Source organism: Muntiacus reevesi, chromosome 13 (assembly GCF_963930625.1).
Source record: "Muntiacus reevesi chromosome 13, mMunRee1.1, whole genome shotgun sequence".
Lineage (NCBI taxonomy): Eukaryota > Metazoa > Chordata > Mammalia > Artiodactyla > Cervidae > Muntiacus > Muntiacus reevesi.
Genome location: NC_089261.1, coordinates 58,294,537 through 58,306,936, shown reverse-complemented (window position 1 = coordinate 58,306,936; position 12,400 = coordinate 58,294,537).

The following is a 12,400-nucleotide window of genomic DNA, read 5'->3' as shown; positions in this document are numbered from 1 at the left end:
GCATTAATAACGTTGAGGTGTGGAAGAAGATCTCAGAAGAGGTGATCCTGAAGTCAGAGTTTCCATTAAGAATTCTTTGGTTGCAAGTAACAGGGAAAGCGGGCAATCATATCCAGGGCCATAATTTGCAAAGCTCTGGTTTTAACAAATAGAAAGTCTATACGTGTATGTGTAAAGAGACTCAGGGATATGTAGCTACTGCTTCTAGCTTGGGAACTCCTGGTTGTCATCATGATCCCAGGCCCTTTCCATCAGTCAGCTCTGCCTTCCTTCATGCTTGTTGTCTCATGACACAGAATGACTTCAATAGCTCTAGGACTGGGTCCACCCATGCTCAAGACAAGAAGAAAGAGGAAGAGGCAACCCCAGCAGCTCTCCTCTTATACTTTTCCCTTTTGTTAGAAAGCAAAGCTTTCCCAACTGTCCCAAATGGATGTAGATTTCTCCTTTGCTTCATTGGCCAGGACTGAGTACACACAGTCAATGGCAGGAAGGAAGGATGCAAAAGTAACCATCTCTCTATTTTATAGGGAAATGAAGAAGGGAAAAGGATCTGGGAGCATGATTGGGTCCATTCCAAGCATCTGCCATAAGTTGGATTCTAGTGAATGTATAGAATAGAGACGGAAGTGTATTCAGGCTAAAGAAATGATGGGTAAAAGGATAGAGTTGGGGAAGGAGCAATGTATTCTAATTGTTTATGCAGGTTCATGTTCCTGGAGCCTGGATGTGAGCAGGGAAATGGGAAACAGGGAGAAGAAGGCAGAGTTGAAGCAAGATGACTTCTGTGGGCCTTGTCAATGAGTCTGGGTTCTCCATCTTTTTGTATCCCTAGCACATAAAGACTACTTTGATAAAAGCAGATGCCCAATAAGTGTTAATGGTTCTTGAGATGAAAAGAGAAGACAAATTAGCCTTGATGGTTGAGAAAATCCTAACTAATTAAAAAGTGAGGATTGAGTCAGGTTTCTTGTTTGTGGCTCATGTTGTCCCCTTGTCATCAGTTTTATGATTAACTCCTCAATCATACCAAGATGAAAGGGAACCAGCTATGCCTGAGGATTGCCCATGCTCCAGAATCTCAGCTCCTGTCTATCAGCAAGCCCAGTGCGGCCCTGAGCACTGCCCAGACTCCTCAGTCCCCTTCCTACCATGTTTGTGGACCCTTCTTGTCCTTGATGCCCATCACTTCCAACAGTCAGAACCTTCAGTTTTCCTTTGGAGGACTAGCATTTCTACTAGAACCACATTGCCCACAAATACAGACAGTCGGAGGGCTTCCCAGGTGGCACTGGTGGTAAAAGAATCCGCCCGCCAGTGTGGGAGATGCAGGCTTAATACCTAAGTTGGGAAGATCCCCTGGAGGAGGGCATGGCTAACCACTCAAATATTCTTGCCTGGAGAATCCCATGAACAGAGGAGCTTGGAGGGCTACCATCCATAGCGTCACAAAGAGTCGAACACCACTGAAGCAACTTAGCATGCGTTCATTCACAGAGAGCTGGAAATTCCTGAAAACTGCCACCAGTCGCTTGGGATGACAGGGGTGGGAATGTGAGACCTAGCCCCTTGCCCTGAGGCAAGACAACTCTGAGGTATCACTCGTGGCTCAGACAGTAAAAAAAATCTGCCTGCGATGCAGGAGATGCCATTTTGATCCCTAAGGTCACCTGGAAGAGAAAATGGCAACCCAGTCCAGTATTCTTGCTTGGAGAATTCCATGGACAGAAGAGGCTGGTGGGAGGAGTCCATGGGGTCACAAAGAGTAGGACACAAATAACACTGTCACTTTTCACACTTAGAGTCATTTCCCTGGTGGCATTGGGTGGAAACCACCCTCTGCCTGGCTTTACTGAGATCCCATCCTTGCTTGGACAAGGCAATGGCACCCCACTCCACTACTCTTGCCTGGAAAATCCCATGGACGGAGGAGCCAGGTAAGCTACAGTCCATGGGGTCACGAAGAGTCGGACACAACTGAGCAACTTCACTTTCACTTTTCACTTCCATGCATTGGAGAAGGAAATGGCAAACTCCAGTGTTCTTGCCTGGAGAATCCCAGGGCCGGGGAGCCTGGTGGGCTGCCGTCTATGGGGTCGCAGAGTCGGACACGACTGAAGCGACTTAGCAGCAGCAGTAGCATCCTTGCTTGGCATCTTTCCCGCCCCCGTCTGCTTCTCCTATACCTTTACAGGTCCTTCCTGGAAGAACTTCATTAGTAAAGCACTTGCTTATGAATCCTTATCTCACTAAATAGTTGTTCCAGGGGAGTTAGAATCAGACACTCTGACTATCTTATATTACCAGGTAATACTTTACAGACTTTGGAATCAGTAGGGTCAGTTGCCAGAAACAGAAACTACCCAGATGTGTTAAACAGAAGGAATTTAAAATGGGAATTAGGCCCTTACAAATCACTGAAGCAATAATGACTGAGAATTTCCTCCAAATTAATGTCAGACACCAAACCATGATCTAAGATGTTTCAGTTCAGTTCAGTTCAGTCGCTCAGTCATGTCCGACTCTTGGCAACCCCATGAATCTCAGCACGCCAGGCCTCCCTGTCCATCACCAACTCCCAGAGTTTACCCAAACTCATGTCCATCAAGTCGGTGATACCATCCAACCATCTCATCCTCTGTCGTCCCCTTCTCCTCCTGCCCCCAATCCCTCCCAGCATCAGGGTCTTTTCCAATGAGTCAACTCTTTGCAGGAGGTGGTGAAAATATTGGAGTTTCAGTTTCAGCATCAATCCTTCCAATGAAGTTTAGAGAACACCAAAAAGAATATATGGCAAAGAAACAAAATCCAAACAAGATAAACAAAAAACACCTAGGCATATCAACATCCAACTTCAAAAATCAAAGATAAAGAAAAAAATCTTAAGGAGACCAAAGGGAAAAAAGACCTTAACTCTGGATAAGCAAGAAGCAAAGATAAAAATCATATCCAAATTACATCTTCAGAAACCATACAGATAATAAAGGAATTGAGGGAAATAAAATGTTGAGAGAACAACCGACCAACCTAGGATTTTTTATCTTGCAAAAGCACTCTTGAAAAAATGAGGGAGGAAAAAAGACTTTCTCAGCCCAAAACTGAGAGAATTTCTTATAAGTAGACCTGCCTTGCAAGAAATGTTAAAAAGTTCTTCAGACAGAAGGAAAATGACAGCTCAGAATCTTAGGTCTACATAGGAAAAAGAACATCAGGGAATGAATAAGGGAAGGGAAATAAAGCTTTTGTTTTTCTTATTTTTAATTGATCTAACAGATAAGTTTGTTAAAAATAGCCACTATGTATTTGATTATGTTTATATATATATATATATATATATCTTATGTGTGTATATATATGATATATATTTGCTTCTGTATGCTTAAATATAAGTGAACATATAAGCATAAATATATGCTTAAATATAAGGGACAAGAGGGAGGAAATGAAATTATTTTGTTATGCTAAGGCACTTCCTAGGTGGTGCTAGTGGTAAAGAGCATGCCTGCCAATGTAGGAGACTCAAGAGACATGGGTTCGATCCCTGAGTCAGGAAGATCCCCTGGAGTAGAAAATGGCAACCCACTCCAATATTCTTTTTTTTTTCATTTATTTTTATTAGTTGGAGGCTAATTACTTTACAATATTGCAGTGGTTTTTGTCATACATTGACATGAATCAGCCATGGATTTACATGTGTTCCCCATCCCGATCCCCCCTCCCACTTCCCTCTCTACCTGATCCCTCTGGGTCCTCCCAGTGCACCAGCCCCGAGCACTTGTCTCATGCATCCAACCTGGGCTGGTGATCTGTTTCACTATAGATAATATACATGCTATTCTCTCGAAACATCCCACCCTTGCCTTCTCCCACAGAGTCCAAAAGTCTGTTCTGTACATCTGTGTCTCTTTTTCTGTTTTGCATATAGGGTTATCATTACCATCTTTCTAAATTCCATATATATGTGTTAGTATACTGTATTGGTGTTTATCTTTCTGGCTTACTTCACTCTGTATAATGGGCTCCAGTTTCATCCATCTCATTAGAACTGATTCAAATGAATTATTTTTAACGGCTGAGTAATATTCCATGGTGTATATGTACCAGAGCTTCCTCATCCATTCGTCTGCTGATGGGCATCTAGGCTGCTTCCATGTCCTGGCTATTATAAACAGTGCTGCAATGAACATTGGGGTGCACGTGTCTCTTTCAGATCTGGTTTCCTCGGTGTGTATGCCCAGGAGTGGGATTGCTGGGTCATATGGCAGTTCTATTTCCAGTTTTTTAAGAAATCTCCACACTGTTCTCCATAGCGGCTGTACTAGTTTGCATTCCCACAAACAGTGTAAGAGGGTTCCCTTTTCTCCACACCTTCTCCAGCATTTATAGCTTGTAGACTTTTGGATAGCAGCCATCCTGACTGGCGTGTAATGGTACCTCATTGTGGTTTTGATTTGCATTTCTCTGATAATGCCACTCCAATATTCTTGCCTGGAGAATCCCATGGACAGAGGAGCCTGGTGGGCTGCAGTCCGTGGGGTCGCAAAGAATTGGACATGACTGAAGCAAAACAAGCAAGCAAAGTACTTACACCATTGAAAGTGGACTTTTTAATATGCTAAGAAATGAGGTAAATAGACTTGTTTTAAATGCTCAATTAAAATCACAAAAGGTAGAAAAAGCCTGAAAAACAAAGATGGAACAAAGAATGAGGGTAATAAACAGAAACAGTAATAATGTGACAGATACGAATCCAACTTTATAAATAATCACTTCAAATGTCTAAATACACCAGTTAAGAGGCAGAAACTGCCAGAGATGATCAAAAAGGAAGACCCAACTCTATGGGGTCTACAAGAAACTCTACTGAAAAGTAAAGATACATGTAGAAGCATCCCGTAATCCTTGAAGTAGAATTTAGTGTTTCAGTGAGGCTGTGCCTCTGAACTGTGAACTTCACAAGCAATTCTCAGTTTTTTCTCCCCTCTTGGATGTGTCAGGATGGCTATAAGGTTGGATTGGGGTATTTCCCTTCCTTGGATCAGTCAGGCTTTGATAATACCCCAAGCAATTAGGCTTCACCTGAGGGCAGACCTTGTCAAGAAGAACAGAGCTCCCCAGGGTTACTTCAGAATGGTTCCTCTTTCCCCTCCCTCTGCAGGAAGGATGAGGGGATTTTTCTATGATATTTACTGTGGGAATTTGGTCACGCTCCTGGAGATACAACTCATAATATTGTGGGGGCCTCCTGACGACCCGGTGTTCCTGGAATTTTTAACTCCTGAATGTTCACTTGTTTGTCAGTTAGGAAGGGAGTGATAAACAGGCAGAGTATAGAGAAATTTTAGAGCAGTGACTCTATTCTGTGTAACATATAAAGGTGGATAGAAGCTTCCGTGGTGGCTCAGTGGTGAAGAATCCACCTGCCAAGGCAGGAGACACAGGTTTAATCCCTGACCCAAGAAGAGCAGCTAAGCCTGCGTGCCACAACTCATGAGCCTGTTTGCTACAGCCCTGGAGCCACAACCACTGAAGCCTGTGCGCTCTAGAACCCGTGCTCCACCACGGGAGAAGATACCACAGTGAGAAGCCGGTACGCAGCAACTAGAAGGGAGCCCCCGCTCGCCACAGCTAGAGAAAAGCGCACGCAGCAGCAAAGATCCAGCACAGGCAAAGCCAAATAAGTAAACCTATTTTGCAATATATATATAATGATGGATACATGTCCTTATACATTGGTCCAAACCCATAAAAGGTACAGCAGACACCATGAATGAGCCCTAATGTGAAGTGTGGACGCTAGGTGATATTGATGTGTCACAGTAGGTTCATGGGTTGTAACACAGGGACCACTGGGCTTCAGGATGTGGGCAGTTGAGGAAGTTGTACGTGTATGGGGCCGTGTGGGAACAGAGAGTACTTTCTGCTCAGTTCTTCTGTGACCCAAAACTTCTCTAAAAGACTAAGTTTATTCATTTAAAAAAAAGGGAGGGGGACTTTCCTGGTGGCCCAATGGTTAAGAATTCACCTTGCAGTGCAGAGGACAGAGGTTCGATCCCTGGTCAGAGAACTAAGACCCCCACTAAAGCCCACATGCCACAGCTGGAGAGTCAGTGAGCCGCAACCAAAGATCCCACATGCTGCAACTGAGTCACGGCACCACCAAATGGATTTTTTAAAAAATATAAAGTGGTTCATATCTTCAGTGTCCAAAACACATGGTTGGATGGGGGTGGGAGCAGGTTTCAGAACAGTAGATATAGAATGATCCTTATGTGTGTGTAAAAATGTCTAGAAGGTCATAACTCAATGGTTAACAGCAGTTCTCTCTAAGGAAGAGAATTCAGTTGTGGGAGACAGAGAAGCTGTTGGATGGTGGACTTCCACATTGTATTTTACTGGGTTGGCAAAAAAGTTTGTTCTTAGATGGTATGGAAAAACTCAAACAAACTTTTTGGCCAACCCAATAAATACTTCCTCATGATTTAAACTTATATTTTCAAAGCATGTGTTATTTTTTTCCCCCTAAATTGAGGTTAGTTTTTATTTTTGCAGTTTAGATCACCATTTGTGATGCTGAATATCATTTTTGTAATCCCTTTCAGGCATCCAGAGATCCCAAGGGTGCCCTTGAGATAGCTCACGGCACTGTGGTAGAGGAGCAGTTTGAGATCAGGGTCTTACCTAGCGATTAGTGGATCTTTACTTCTATTGGCTTTCTGTATTGACATTCCGAGATGTATTTATCTTCATGAAATTTTTTCTAAGGGTTTTTAAAGATTAAGTATAGAAAATTAAGCTTCCCTTGTGGCCCAGCTGGTAAAGAATCTGCCTGCAATGCGGGCGACCTGGGTTCAATCCCTGTTTTGGGAACCTCCCCTGGAGAGGGTAAAGGCTACCCACTCCAGTATCCTGGCTTGGAGAATTCCGTGGGCTAGTCCATGGGGTCACAAAGAGTACATGCCTGAGTGACTTTCACTTTCGGTTTTTTGGACTTCCCTCATGGCTCAACCAATAAGGAGTCTGCCTGCAATGCAGGAGATCCAGGTTCGATCTCTGGGTCAGGAAGATCCCCTGAAGAAGGAAATGGCAACCCACTCTAGTACTCTTGCCTGGAAAATCCCATGGACAGAGGAGCCTGGTAGGCTACAGTCCATGGGGTCGCAAAGAGTCAGACACAACTGAGCAACTTCACTTCACATAGAAAATTAAACATGTTACTTTTATAATCAAAAGTTTCATTTTAGAACAATCAGAAGAATGAAAAAGAAATGGATAAATAAAGGAGTCTTTCCATGCAAGCATCTTTGGGATCTCCATTGTCTTTCTCTCTGGTCAAGAAGCAGTACCATCTCCTGAGCGTGAAAGTTAAGCCGCGTGATCCATGTAAGTAAATTTCTCCTGTGCCTTCTACAAATAACTTTTCATTCCTTCTTACCCCTTCCCCGCTGCCTCCCAGCCCCCATCTCCTCTTCCCTCGAGAGTCCCCTATGAGCTTCTAAATCCCTGTGCTCCTGTCACCCTCTTTTCAGCATCCCCTCTGCCTTTCATTCTGCCTTCCGCCATCACCCTCAACCCACCCCAGCCCCACTGCACAAGATGGTTACATTTCATGCAAAGAATGTATTCCTGGAGACCTCCTATAATTCAAAACTTACATAATTCAAGCCTGCTTTTCCCACAGGATTGAATAGAAAGTACGCGCAGGAGGGAGATGAATCTTGAAGAGCATAAATCTGAGAACGTGGCAATGTATATTTCCTTTAAGACTACTTTTTATTTTCCCTGTATTTCCTCTAATATTTTGAAGTGCTCTCTCTTAAATTAACAGCACAGAGCATCATGGGAGTTGTCTGGCCTTCTCAATCGAGATTTAGCACATCCAAGATCTGTTCCAAAGTTCTCGACTTTCCTGAGTGTTTTACAGCTCTACCACTTAATGAACTCTTGGGTGACCTTGTTACAGGATTATAGGCTCGATAGAAAGAACACTTTAAATTATAATGGCAGCAAATGTTAAAATAACAGAGGAAAAGCCATAAGGTCTCTCACAGACATTCCCACGCAGGTAAAGAGCTGCGGTTCAGTGGACATTTACAAAGGACGGTGGTTACCGTGTTGCCGTCCTGTGACCACAGGACCACAGCTTCCAGACTGCGCAGCCTGCCGGCTCTGATGGCGTGTGACTCTCGATGAAGGGCTTTAATGGAGGGGGGGGGGTGAGATTCCAATTAGCTTAAATTTTGAATATAAAGCAAGACTGCCAGTGTTTTACACAGCGCTTGTTCAATTTTATGTAACTTCAGTAAAATGCCCTGGATGTGTGTGCTAGTTGCTCAGTTGTGTCTGACTCTGCAACCCCATGAACTGTGGCCCGCCAGGCTCCTCTCTCCATGGAATTCTCCAGGCAAGCATACTGGAGTGGGTTGCTATCCCCTCCTCCAGGGGATCTTCCCAAACCAGGGATCGAACCCAGGTCTCGAGCATTGCAGGTGGATTCTTTACCATCTGAGCCACCACGGAATATATTATATATATGCATGCATTCATGTTAAGTTGCTTTAGTCGTCCAACTCTTTGAGACCCTATGGACTGTAGCCCGCTAGGCTCCTCTGTCCATGGGATTCTCCAGGCAAGAATACTGGAGTGGGTTGCCATGCCCTACTTGAGGAGATCTTCCTGACCCAGGGATAGAACCCATGTTTCTTGTCTTCTACCTTGGCACATGGGTTCTTTACCACTAGCACCACCTAGGAAGCCCATTATATATATATATGTGTGTGTGTGTGTGTGTGTATTTTTGTTTTTTTCCTCCATATGAAGAAAATGTCTCGTTTGTTAGCTTCAAGACTCTTCTAGCTTCAACTCCAACTTTATCTCGTTGTTCCACTCCAGCCATACTGAAACTGGTTTTCACCTACCTCAGTACATTTTTATTAGTTTTAAATAGCTCAATTTAGAAATGAAGATAAGCAAGCAAAACTAAAATAAAATTCATCAATAATTTCACACAGAGATAGTCATTATTAACATTTGGTCATGTTTCCTTGAAGTCTTGCACTGTCTACATGAACACAGAAATCAGACTATGCATGTATATCTGTATGTGTAATTTTTTAAACACAAAGTGATGATTCGGTGATACTGTTCTACAGCATACTTTTTTCATTGTAAAATCTCATTAATTGTTCTTCATCATTTCTTAGGAACTTAACAGGCTTTGACTATTTGGGTATCCCCTAATAAATCAGGATAATACTATATTTTTCAACATTTAGACTGTTTACAAATGGGGGCTCCTGTGAACAATGCTGAAATGAATATTCTTGCTGCTAAATCTTTGCAAACTCCATAACTGTGTCTTTAAAACAAATTCCTGCAAGTAGAATTTCTGGGCCAATGGGAATGAAAAATTTCAAGGCTTTAAATATACATTGCCAAACGGCCCTAGGAAGTTGGAAACAATTTGCACTCCCCTTAGAAATATCTGTGAGTCACTGCATACTCATATGATGTGAGTCCTCTAATTCATTTATCTTATTCTCACTCATCTATCTTCCAAATTCAGATTATGATGTAAGAAAAAACCTAAAGGCAACCATATTGTTATATTTTATTTTAAAAAATTTTATTGGAGTATAATTGATTTACAATATTTTATTAGTTTCAGGTGTACAACAAAGTGGATCAGTTATACATCTGCATATATCCACTCTTGAGAGTCTCTTGGACTGCAAGGAGATCAAACCAGTCATTCTTTGGAATCATTTCAGGAAATCAGTCCTGAAAATTCACTGGAAGGACTGATGCTGAAGCTGAAGCTACAATACTTTGGCCACCTGATGTGGAGAGCTGACTCATTGGAAAAGACCCTGATGTTGAGAAAGATTGAAGGCAGGAGCAGAAGGGGACAACAGAGGATATGAGATAGTCGGATGGCATCATCGACTCAATGAACATGAGTTTGAGCAAGCTTTGGGAGTTGATGGACAGGGATGCCTGGCATGCTACAGTCCTCGGGGTCTCAATGAGTGGGACATGACTGAACAACTGAACTGAACTGAACTGATACCCACTCTTTTTTAGGCTCTTTTCTCCTGCAGGTCATCACAGAGTATTGAGTAGCGCTCCCCGTGCTCTACAGTAGGTTGTTATCAGTTATCTATTTTATATACAGTAGTGTGTACATGTCAACCCCTGTTATATTTGAAAACAACTTCCTGTTAGTAGAGCATGCCACGGAGCCCTCAGCGGACTCTGCTCCTTTCTCTCTTAGGCAGTAAGTTCTGAGAATGCACACAGTATACATGTGTAAATCTCTCTCATATAGGACCACATAGGAACAGGCTCTTAAATGTCAAAAAGCATTTATTAAGTGGGCTGATAAATGTATTTCACTTGCAGGCTTGATGTAAGTTATTTGTCTTTCCTTGGGTTCCTGTTGATGGCTTATTCATAGTAATGGATGGCACGGCTGAGTTTGTGTGTGTATGTGTATTGTTTTGCCTTGATTGTTTAATTTTTAATTGATGGATATATGCTTCTAGCCTTTTGATGGGTGCATTTTATAAAATATTTAAGATTGATGAATTAATCTATGGGACCTCAGGGACTGGCTAGATCAGTCCCCTTGTGGGGGACTGAGTCTATTCTGGTGAAATGTTAAACACTAGCACTCAATTATTTCTTATATCATCCAGTACAAAGTGACAGTGGTAAGGTCACTGGTAAATACACACACAGTGGGACCCAAGTTCATGTGGGAGATGAACTGTCTCTTCTCACAAGCCTGTTTCTGTGTCTAATATTTAAGGCTGGCATTTTGCAATGAGTCCCACTCAGAGTTCTTTCTCTTTCAGGCATGTAAATCATGTGTATTTTGTTTTGTAACTTCTAGGCAAGGAACTGGAGTTAGCAAAACAGTCACTTTCTCCCTCTACTTCTCTCTCCTGGGATGTCTGGCAATCTATCAAGAGAGAAAGTGTGTTACTCGATTAGTCAGGTCTGATTCTTTGTGGCCCCATAGACCGCAGCCACCAGGCTCCTCTGTCCATGGAATTCTCTAGGCAAGAATACTGGAGTGGGCAGCTGTTCCCTTCTCCAGGGGATCTTCCCAACCCAGGGATCGAACCCAGGTTTCCTGCATTGCAGGTGGATTCTTTACTGTCTGAGGCACCAGTCTTGAAGCATCAAGAGTTAATCAGTCCATTAAGGGATGGATCCATCTCTTCATCTAAGTCATCCGCTCAGAAAATGCCCAATGAGTTAACAAACATCTCACACCAAGAGTCTAGGCAAAAGTCTCATGACAAAGAGTCACAACAACTGCCGTAACATGGCATTAGCAAGTACATACTCTCCTTGCTTTGGACGTGCCCAAATCCTCCCTTCACATGCCAAGGAAACCCCTTATGATGCCATTCTCTACATTGGTGTTAGTTTCTCAAGGTACTGGCTATTGCTGCAGGCTCTGTAGGAGGTGATTGCTGCTTTCCCCCGAAACAGAGAGAAAGAGGGTAAGACAATTCTGAAAGAGAAAGAAATAAAATGAAAAACCCTTTTTCTCAGGCCCACTTAGATGCAAGAGGTCACTACTTAGAAAGTATAAACCCCCCCCACACACACACACCCTAAATAATGGGAATGTACCCCTCAATTGCAGATTCTAGCCAGTTTGCCTTTGAGTTATTATAAATAAATATTTGGTTCCTTTCTTTGAATTTTTTACAGGTCCAATAGCTGTAAAGCATGTGTGCTTGCATGCTCACTTGGTAAGTCATGTCCCAACTCTTTGCGACCCCATGGACTGTAGCCCACTAGGCTGCCCTGTCCACAGGATTCTCCAGACAAGAACACAGAATTGAGTTGCCCTTTCCTTCTCCAGGGGATCTTCCTGACTCAGGGATCGAATCCACGTCTCCTTCATTGGCAGGCAGGTTCTTTACCACTGACATACCAGGCAAGCCAGCTTTAAAGGGTTGCAGCGAATGAAAAATCTGATTCCTGCACCATGATGGCAGTAATGTGATTGGGGTCTTGCCAGAAAAATCCCAGCACACATCATGGCACCGTCTGCCTATAAACATGCCAGCATACCCAACTGTAATCTTAAGATCCTGCTGGTCCAACCCTCCGCATATCCTGAATTCCTAAACGCACTTTTGACAGAATGAAGATGATGAAAGACAAACTATTAAAGACACACCCGTCTTTATCTGAAAGTGCACTAAGTATTGAAGTTCATCTTTCCCCCCATCTGCGTCCCATTTCTCTGGTCAGTGGTGGCAGGACTCACATATGCCCATCTTAGATGAAATATATTGGTTTTCTCTCTTTACCTTTTTTTTTTTTTTTTCTATTTTAGTGTTCCTGACGATCTTGAGCATCTTGTAAATTTCTCTTT